The sequence below is a fragment of the Pseudophryne corroboree genome, chromosome 7 (genome assembly GCF_028390025.1).
Source record: "Pseudophryne corroboree isolate aPseCor3 chromosome 7, aPseCor3.hap2, whole genome shotgun sequence".
Lineage (NCBI taxonomy): Eukaryota > Metazoa > Chordata > Amphibia > Anura > Myobatrachidae > Pseudophryne > Pseudophryne corroboree.
Window position 1 is genome coordinate 442668257 of NC_086450.1, and position 8797 is coordinate 442677053.

Here is an 8797-nt window from a genome sequence, read left to right on the forward strand (position 1 = left end):
GGTAGGTGGGAGTAGCATAGGTAGATGGGCAGGTGTGACATGGCATTAGAGTAGATAGTATAGGTGGTAGTAGGGTAGGTGGGAGTAGTATAGATGGAAGTAGGGTAAGTGGGAGTCGTTTAGGTAGATGGGCAGGTGTGACATGGCATTAGAGTAGATAGTATAGGTGGGAGTAGGGTAGGTGGGAGTAGTATAGGTAGATGGGTAGGTGTGACATAGTATTAGAGTAGATAGTATAGGTGGGAGTAGGGTAGGTGAGAGCAGTATAGATGGATGTAGGGTAGGTGGGGCTAGTATAGGTAGATGGGCAGGTGTGACATGGCATTAGAATACATAGTACAGGTGGGAGTAGGGTAGGTGAGAGTAGTATAGATGGAAGTAGGGTAGGTGGGAGTCGTTTAGGTAGATGGCCAGGTGTTCCATGACATTAGAACAGATGGTATTGGTGGGAGAAGGATAGGTGGGAGTAGTACAGATGGGAGTAGGGTTGGTGGGAGTAGTATAGATGGGAGTAGGGTAGGTGGGAATAGTATAGATGTCAGTAGGGTAGGTGGGAGTAGTATAGGTAGATGGGCAGGTGTAACATGGCATTAGAGTAGATAGTATTGGTGGGAGTAGGGTGGGTGGAGTAGTATAGGTAGATGGACAGTTATGACATGGCATTAGAATACATAGTATAGGTGGGAGTAGGGCAGGTGGGAGTAGGGTAGGTGGGAGTAGTATAGATGGGAGTAGGGTAGGTGGGAGTATTATAGGTAGATGGGCAGGTGTGACATGGCATTGGAGTAGATAGTATAGGTGGGAGTAGTACAGCTAGTTGGACTGGTATGACATGGCATTAGAATACATAGTATAGGTGGGAGTAGGGTAGGTGGGAGTAGGGTAGGTGAGAGTAGTACGGGTAGATGGGCAGGTGTGACATGGTATTAGAGTAGATAGTATAAGTGGGAGTAGGGTAGGTGGGAGTAGTATAGGTAGATGGGCAGGTGTGACATGGCATTAGGGAATATAGTATAGGTGGGAGTAGTAAAGATGGGAGTAGGGTAGGTGGGAGTAGTATGGGTAGATGGACAGGTGTGACATGGCATTAGAATACATAGCATACAGTAGGTGGGAGAAAGGTAGGTGAGAGTAGTATGGATGGAATTAGGGTAGGTGGGAGTAGTATAGATGGAAGTAGGGTAGGTAGGAGTCATTTAGGTAGATGGGCAGGTTTGACATGGTATTAGAGTAGGTAGTATATGTGGGAGTATGGTAGGTGGGAGTAGTATGGGTAGATGGGCAGGTGTGACATGGTATTAGAGTAGGTAGTATATGTGGGAGTAGGGTAAGTGGGAGTAGTACAGGTAGATGGGCACGTGTGACATGGTATTAGAGTAGGTAGTATATGTGGGAGTAGGGTAGGTGGGAGTAGTACGGGTAGATGTGCAGGTGTGACATGGTATTAGAGTAGGTAGTATATGTGGGAGTAGGGTAGGTGGGAGTAGTACGGGTAGATGGGCAGGTGTGACATGGTATTAGAGTAGGTAGTATATGTGAGAGTAGGGTAGGTGGGAGTAGTACGGGTAGATGGGCAGGTGTGACATGGTATTAGAGTAGGTAGTATATGTGGGAGTAGGGTAGGTGGGAGTAGTACGGGTAGATGGGCAGGTGTTCCATGACATTAGAACAGATGGTATTGGTGGGAGAAGGATAGGTGGGAGTAGTACAGATGGGAGTAGGGTTGGTGGGAGTAGTATAGATGGGAGTAGGGTAGGTGGGAATAGTATAGATGTCAGTAGGGTAGGTGGGAGTAGTATAGGTAGATGGGCAGGTGTAACATGGCATTAGAGTAGATAGTATTGATGGGAGTAGGGTGGGTGGAGTAGTATAGGTAGATGGACAGTTATGACATGGCATTAGAATACATAGTATAGGTGGGAGTAGGGCAGGTGGGAGTAGGGAAGGTGGGAGTAGTATAGATGGGAGTAGGGTAGGTGGGCGTAGTATAGGTAGATGGGCAGGTGTGACATGGCATTGGAGTAGATAGTATAGGTGGGAGTAGTACAGCTAGATGGACTGGTATGACATGGCATTAGAATACATAGTATAGGTGGGAGTAGGGTAGGTGGGAGTAGGGTAGGTGGGAGTAGTACGGGTAGATGGGCAGGTGTGACATGGTATTAGAGTAGATAGTATAAGTGGGGGTAGGGTAGGTGGGAGTAGTATAGGTAGATGGACAGGTGTGACATGGCATTAGAATACATAGTATACAGTAGGTGGGAGAAAGGTAGGTGAGAATAGTATGGATGGAATTAGGGTAGGTGGGAGTAGTATAGATGGAAGTAGGGTAGGTGGGAGTCATTTAGGTAGATGGGCAGGTTTGACATGGTATTAGAGTAGGTAGTATATGTGGGAGTATGGTAGGTGGGAGTAGTATGGGTAGATGGGTGTCATGACTAAGGTTTTTGTGAACCCGGTGCTAGCGAAGTCTGCGCGGGCGACTGGAGGACTACACGAATACCACCACTGACCTGGTTTTGGAAGTGTTGTGGACTCGGGGTCTCTTCCGGTGACTGGGAAGAGGAACCGCGGCAGAGATGGCCGAATCCAGGTTCTCCTCATGCAGGATGAGGTCGGCAGACAGGAAGCACGTGTGGGCGCTGAAGGTCTCCTGAAAGACAGAACTGGAAAGGCGCTGATGAATCAGTGAAGAATAACAGGTACAACTGTGCTAAAGGGCACGGGGTGCTTGGGGACACTGAGGTGCTTGGAGACACTGAGGTGCTTGGAGACACTGAGGTGCTTGGAGACACTGAGGTGCTTGGAGACACTGAGGTACTTGGAGACACTGAGGTACGTAGAGGCACTGAGGTGCGTAGAGGCACTGAGGTGCGTAGAGGCACTGAGGTGCGTAGAGGCACTGAGGTGCGTAGAGACACTGAGGTGCGTGAAGACACTGGGGTGCGTAGAGACACTGGAGTGCGTAGAGACACTGGGGTGCTGAGGCACGGAGGTGCTGGAAGCACGGAGGTACTGAGGCACGGAGGTGCTGAGGCACGGAGGTGCTGAGGCACGGAGATGCTGAGTCACGGAGATGCTGGAAGCACGGAGGCACGGAGGTGCTGGAAGCACGGAGGTACTGAGGCACGGAGGTGCTGAGGCACGGAGATGCTGAGTCACGGAGGTGCTGGAAGCACGGAGGCACGGAGGTGCTGGAAGCACGGAGGTACTGAGGCACGGAGGTCCTGAGGCACGGAGGTACTGAGGTGCTGAGGCACGGAGATGCTGAGTCACGGAGGTGCTGGAAGCACGGAGGTACGGAGGTGCTGAAAGCACGGAGGTACGGAGGTGCTGAGGCACGGAGGTACTGAGGCACTGAGGTGCTGAGGCACGGAGGCACGGAGGTGTTGGAAGCACGGAGGTACTGAGGCACGGAGGTGCTGAGGCACGGAGATGCTGAGTCACGGAGGTGCTGGAAGCACGGAGGCACGGAGGTGCTGGAAGCACGGAGGTACTGAGGCACGGAGGTGCTGAGGCACGGAGGTACTGAGGCACTGAGGTGCTGAGGCACGGAGATGCTGAGTCACGGAGATGCTGGAAGCACGGAGGCACGGAGGTGTTGGAAGCACGGAAGTACTGAGCTCTGGAGATCCCAACTACAACAGTAGTAAAACTGAAACACGACAGCTGTGGTTTTCAGTGGAGAACATGGAATTCAGTACTGTGCCTTTAAGACGAAACATTGCAGCTGTGCCTTTACATTGAGACTCAGGGAAATGGTGAAATCAAATGGCAACACACAAGTAACCATACAGGAACAAGGGAACAGAGTTTCCACAGGAACTTAGGTACAATGGTTACCTTAAGGGAGCTCAGCATAAAGACTCTCACAAGGCTGTATGTGACACGAGGAACTGGCCCAGATTCCAACTCAGCCTCCTGATTTATACTTCCTGGTCCTTGATGATTGGTGGGCAGGATTAGGTGATGTCACTGTCATGTGACTACTCTAGCCAAGGCTGTGATGTAGAATGAGGCCTAGCAGGCCAAGAGAACACTGAAGCCTGGACTTCTGCAAAACACAGGATGCTTGCTTTTAGATTACTGAATTCAGCCTCACACAGGAGATCACCACAGGTGGAGCTAATTAACTATTACCTCTCAGGCAGAGAACTCAGGAAAACTGACAAGCTGTTTAACTCCGTGAGTGAAAAGACACAGGATCCAGGACAGATGGCAGGGGTAAGTCACCAAATATAAAACCTACAGTCAGGATTGTGACAGTATCCCCCTCTTCAAGGGTGGACTCCGGACACCCATCTTGAATCTTAGAGGAACTTGAGAAATTCATACAGAAGAATTTAGGACCTTCGTTGATGCAGATTCCAAAGGTTTAGGACTAAATTCTTTAACTACAGCGTTACTGAAAGTCTGTAAGTCATGGAACACAGGATCATTACTCTCAAAGAGCATGTTGGCCCACTCCAAAGCTCTTCCTCTGAATGCCAGGAACAGATATCGAGTAACGTTGGAAAGAGTTACTGCACCTGAAGGATCAGACTCCATCCGAGAAAGAAATTGTTCAACCAGAGCGGCATATTGCAATAAATCTCCATCAAAGTAAATAGGTGGAAAACCATCAGACGAAAGCTTAGAGGATGAAACTGAAGAAAGCTTTGGCTGGATGAGTAGGACTGGATTGGATCCGAGGATACTTGAATTGGCTGGAGCCAAAGGAGACGGACCAGGCTGGTCCTGGAGTATTGCTGGACTGGCTGGAACCGGGACGGGCTGAGCCCTTTCTTCACAGGGCTGGGCTGAGGCAAGAGCCCCCTCTTCACGGGGCTGGGCTGAGGCAAGAGCCCCCTCTTCACGGGGCTGGGCTGAGGCAAGAGCCCCCTCTTCACGGGGCTGGGCAGCACTCTGTAGAATCTCTGGCTGGGCAGCACTCTGTAGAATCTCTGGCTGGGCAGCACTCTGTAGAATCTCTGGCTGGGCAGCACTCTGTAGAATCTCTGGCTGGGCAGCACTCTGTAGAATCTCTGGCTGGGCAGCACTCTGTAGAATCTCTGGCTGGGCAGCACTCTGTAGAATCTCTGGCTGGGCAGCACTCTGTAGAATCTCTGGCTGGGCAGCACTCTGAAGACTCTCTGGGGCTGGACGCTCTGAAGACGCCCCTCCTGGGGCTGGACGCTCTGAAGACGCCCCTCCTGGGGCTGGACGCTCTGAAGACGCCCCTCCTGGGGCTGGACGCTCTGAAGACGCCCCTCCTGGGTCTGTGGACACGGACTCCTCTGTGACTGTAAATGGCTTGAATATTCTTCTCTGGACACCCAACTTGGGATAAGGTCTTTTAATCACCGGACCCCAGTCATAAATTTGAGTCTCTTTCCGAGTAGCCATCTTGATACCCCCGTCAGCAGTAGCAGGATCGGCTACTGTGGATGACTTGTAGACATGAGCACTGTGATACTGCGATTTGTCACCATTCCCTGGCTTGCGAAGAATGCAGTCTTTAACAAAATGACCGGAATTTCCACAGTAAAGACAGAGGTGTAGCTCCCTACGCCGCTGACGTTCAGCTTCAGAGAGCTTGGGCCGTGGATAGCTCTGATGAACAACTTTTCCTTGCACAGAGGAAGAGACTCTATTAACTGGTTGGGACAAAACAGGATCAACAACGTTGGTAGTATTCCTGAGGAGATCAGGCATTACAGAGAGAATACTAGGCAAAAGTTCTTGTAACTGTAATAATAACATCTGGTAGAATATCTGCAGTTGGTCAGGAGTCTTAGAGCAGAAGGTCAGAGAATCTCTGGAGAAAGAATTCCGCTGCAGACACTGTGCCAATTGATGCTGAGTCGACTCCAGACCTTCCAAGCGTCCTGCAATATTGCTTAGGAGGTCCTGCGTCAGACAAACACTTTCGGCCGGGTCCATGGGCCAGTTCCTACTGTCATGACTAAGGTTTTTGTGAACCCGGTGCTAGCGAAGTCTGCGCGGGCGACTGGAGGACTACACGAATACCACCACTGACCTGGTTTTGGAAGTGTTGTGGACTCGGGGTCTCTTCCGGTGACTGGGAAGAGGAACCGCGGCAGAGATGGCCGAATCCAGGTTCTCCTCATGCAGGATGAGGTCGGCAGACAGGAAGCACGTGTGGGCGCTGAAGGTCTCCTGAAAGACAGAACTGGAAAGGCGCTGATGAATCAGTGAAGAATAACAGGTACAACTGTGCTAAAGGGCACGGGGTGCTTGGGGACACTGAGGTGCTTGGAGACACTGAGGTGCTTGGAGACACTGAGGTGCTTGGAGACACTGAGGTGCTTGGAGACACTGAGGTACTTGGAGACACTGAGGTACGTAGAGGCACTGAGGTGCGTAGAGGCACTGAGGTGCGTAGAGGCACTGAGGTGCGTAGAGGCACTGAGGTGCGTAGAGACACTGAGGTGCGTGAAGACACTGGGGTGCGTAGAGACACTGGAGTGCGTAGAGACACTGGGGTGCTGAGGCACGGAGGCACGGAGGTGCTGGAAGCACGGAGGTGCTGAGGCACGGAGGTGCTGAGGCACGGAGGCACGGAGGTGCTGAGGCACGGAGATGCTGAGTCACGGAGATGCTGGAAGCACGGAGGCACGGAGGTGCTGGAAGCACGGAGGTACTGAGGCACGGAGGTGCTGAGGCACGGAGATGCTGAGTCACGGAGGTGCTGGAAGCACGGAGGCACGGAGGTGCTGGAAGCACGGAGGCACGGAGGTGCTGGAAGCACGGAGGTACTGAGGCACGGAGGCACGGAGGTCCTGAGGCACGGAGGTACTGAGGTGCTGAGGCACGGAGATGCTGAGTCACGGAGGTGCTGGAAGCACGGAGGTACGGAGGTGCTGAAAGCACGGAGGTACGGAGGTGCTGAGGCACGGAGGTACTGAGGCACTGAGGTGCTGAGGCACGGAGGCACGGAGGTGTTGGAAGCACGGAGGTACTGAGGCACGGAGGTGCTGAGGCACGGAGATGCTGAGTCACGGAGGTGCTGGAAGCACGGAGGCACGGAGGTGCTGGAAGCACGGAGGTACTGAGGCACGGAGGTACTGAGGCACTGAGGTGCTGAGGCACGGAGATGCTGAGTCACGGAGATGCTGGAAGCACGGAGGCACGGAGGTGTTGGAAGCACGGAAGTACTGAGCTCTGGAGATCCCAACTACAACAGTAGTAAAACTGAAACACGACAGCTGTGGTTTTCAGTGGAGAACATGGAATTCAGTACTGTGCCTTTAAGACGAAACATTGCAGCTGTGCCTTTACATTGAGACTCAGGGAAATGGTGAAATCAAATGGCAACACACAAGTAACCATACAGGAACAAGGGAACAGAGTTTCCACAGGAACTTAGGTACAATGGTTACCTTAAGGGAGCTCAGCATAAAGACTCTCACAAGGTTGTATGTGACACGAGGAACTGGCCCAGATTCCAACTCAGCCTCCTGATTTATACTTCCTGGTCCTTGATGATTGGTGGGCAGGATTAGGTGATGTCACTGTCATGTGACTACTCTAGCCAAGGCTGTGATGTAGAATGAGGCCTAGCAGGCCAAGAGAACACTGAAGCCTGGACTTCTGCAAAACACAGGATGCTTGCTTTTAGATTACTGAATTCAGCCTCACACAGGAGATCACCACAGGTGGAGCTAATTAACTATTACCTCTCAGGCAGAGAACTCAGGAAAACTGACAAGCTGTTTAACTCCGTGAGTGAAAAGACACAGGATCCAGGACAGATGGCAGGGGTAAGTCACCAAATATAAAACCTACAGTCAGGATTGTGACAATGGGCAGGTGTGACATGGTATTAGAGTAGGTAGTATATGTGGGAGTAGGGTAAGTGGGAGTAGTACAGGTGGATGGGCACGTGTGACATGGTATTAGAGTAGGTAGTATATGTGGGAGTAGGGTAGGTGGGAGTAGTACGGGTAGATGGGCAGGTGTGACATGGTATTAGAGTAGGAAGTATATGTGGGAGTAGGGTAGGTGGGAGTAGTACGGGTAGATGGGCAGGTGTGACATGGTATTAGAGTAGGTAGTATATGTGGGAGTATGGTAGGTGGGAGTAGTATGGGTAGATGGGCAGGTGTGACATGGTATTAGAGTAGGTAGTATATGTGGGAGTAGGGTAAGTGGGAGTAGTACGGGTAGATGGGCAGGTGTGACATGGTATTAGAGTAGGTAGTATATGTGGGAGTAGGGTAGGTGGGAGTAGTACGGGTAGATGGGCAGGTGTGACATGGTATTAGAGTAGGTAGTATATGTGGGAGTAGGGTAAGTGGGAGTAGTACAGGTAGATGGGCACATGTGACATGGTATTAGAGTAAATAGGGTAGGTGGGAGTAGTACAGGTAGATGGGCAGGTGTGACATGGTATTAGAGTAGGTAGTATATGTGGGAGTAGGGTAAGTGGGAGTAGTACAGGTAGATGGGCACGTGTGACATGGTATTAGAGTAGATAGGGTAGGTGGGAGTAGTACAGGACGACGGGCACGTGTGACATGGTATTAGAGTAGATAGTGTAGGTGGGAGTAGTACAGGTAGATGGGCACGTGTGACATGGTATTAGAGTAGATAGGGTAGGTGGGAGTAGTACAGGTAGATGGGCACATGTGACATGGTATTAGAGTAGATAGTATAGGTGGGAGAGGTATACAGTAGGTAGATGGACAGGTGTGACATGGTATTAGAGTAGGTAGTATATGTGGGAGTAGTACGGGTAGATGGGCAGGTGTGACATGGTATTAGAGTAGGTAGTATATGTGGGAGTAGGGTAGGT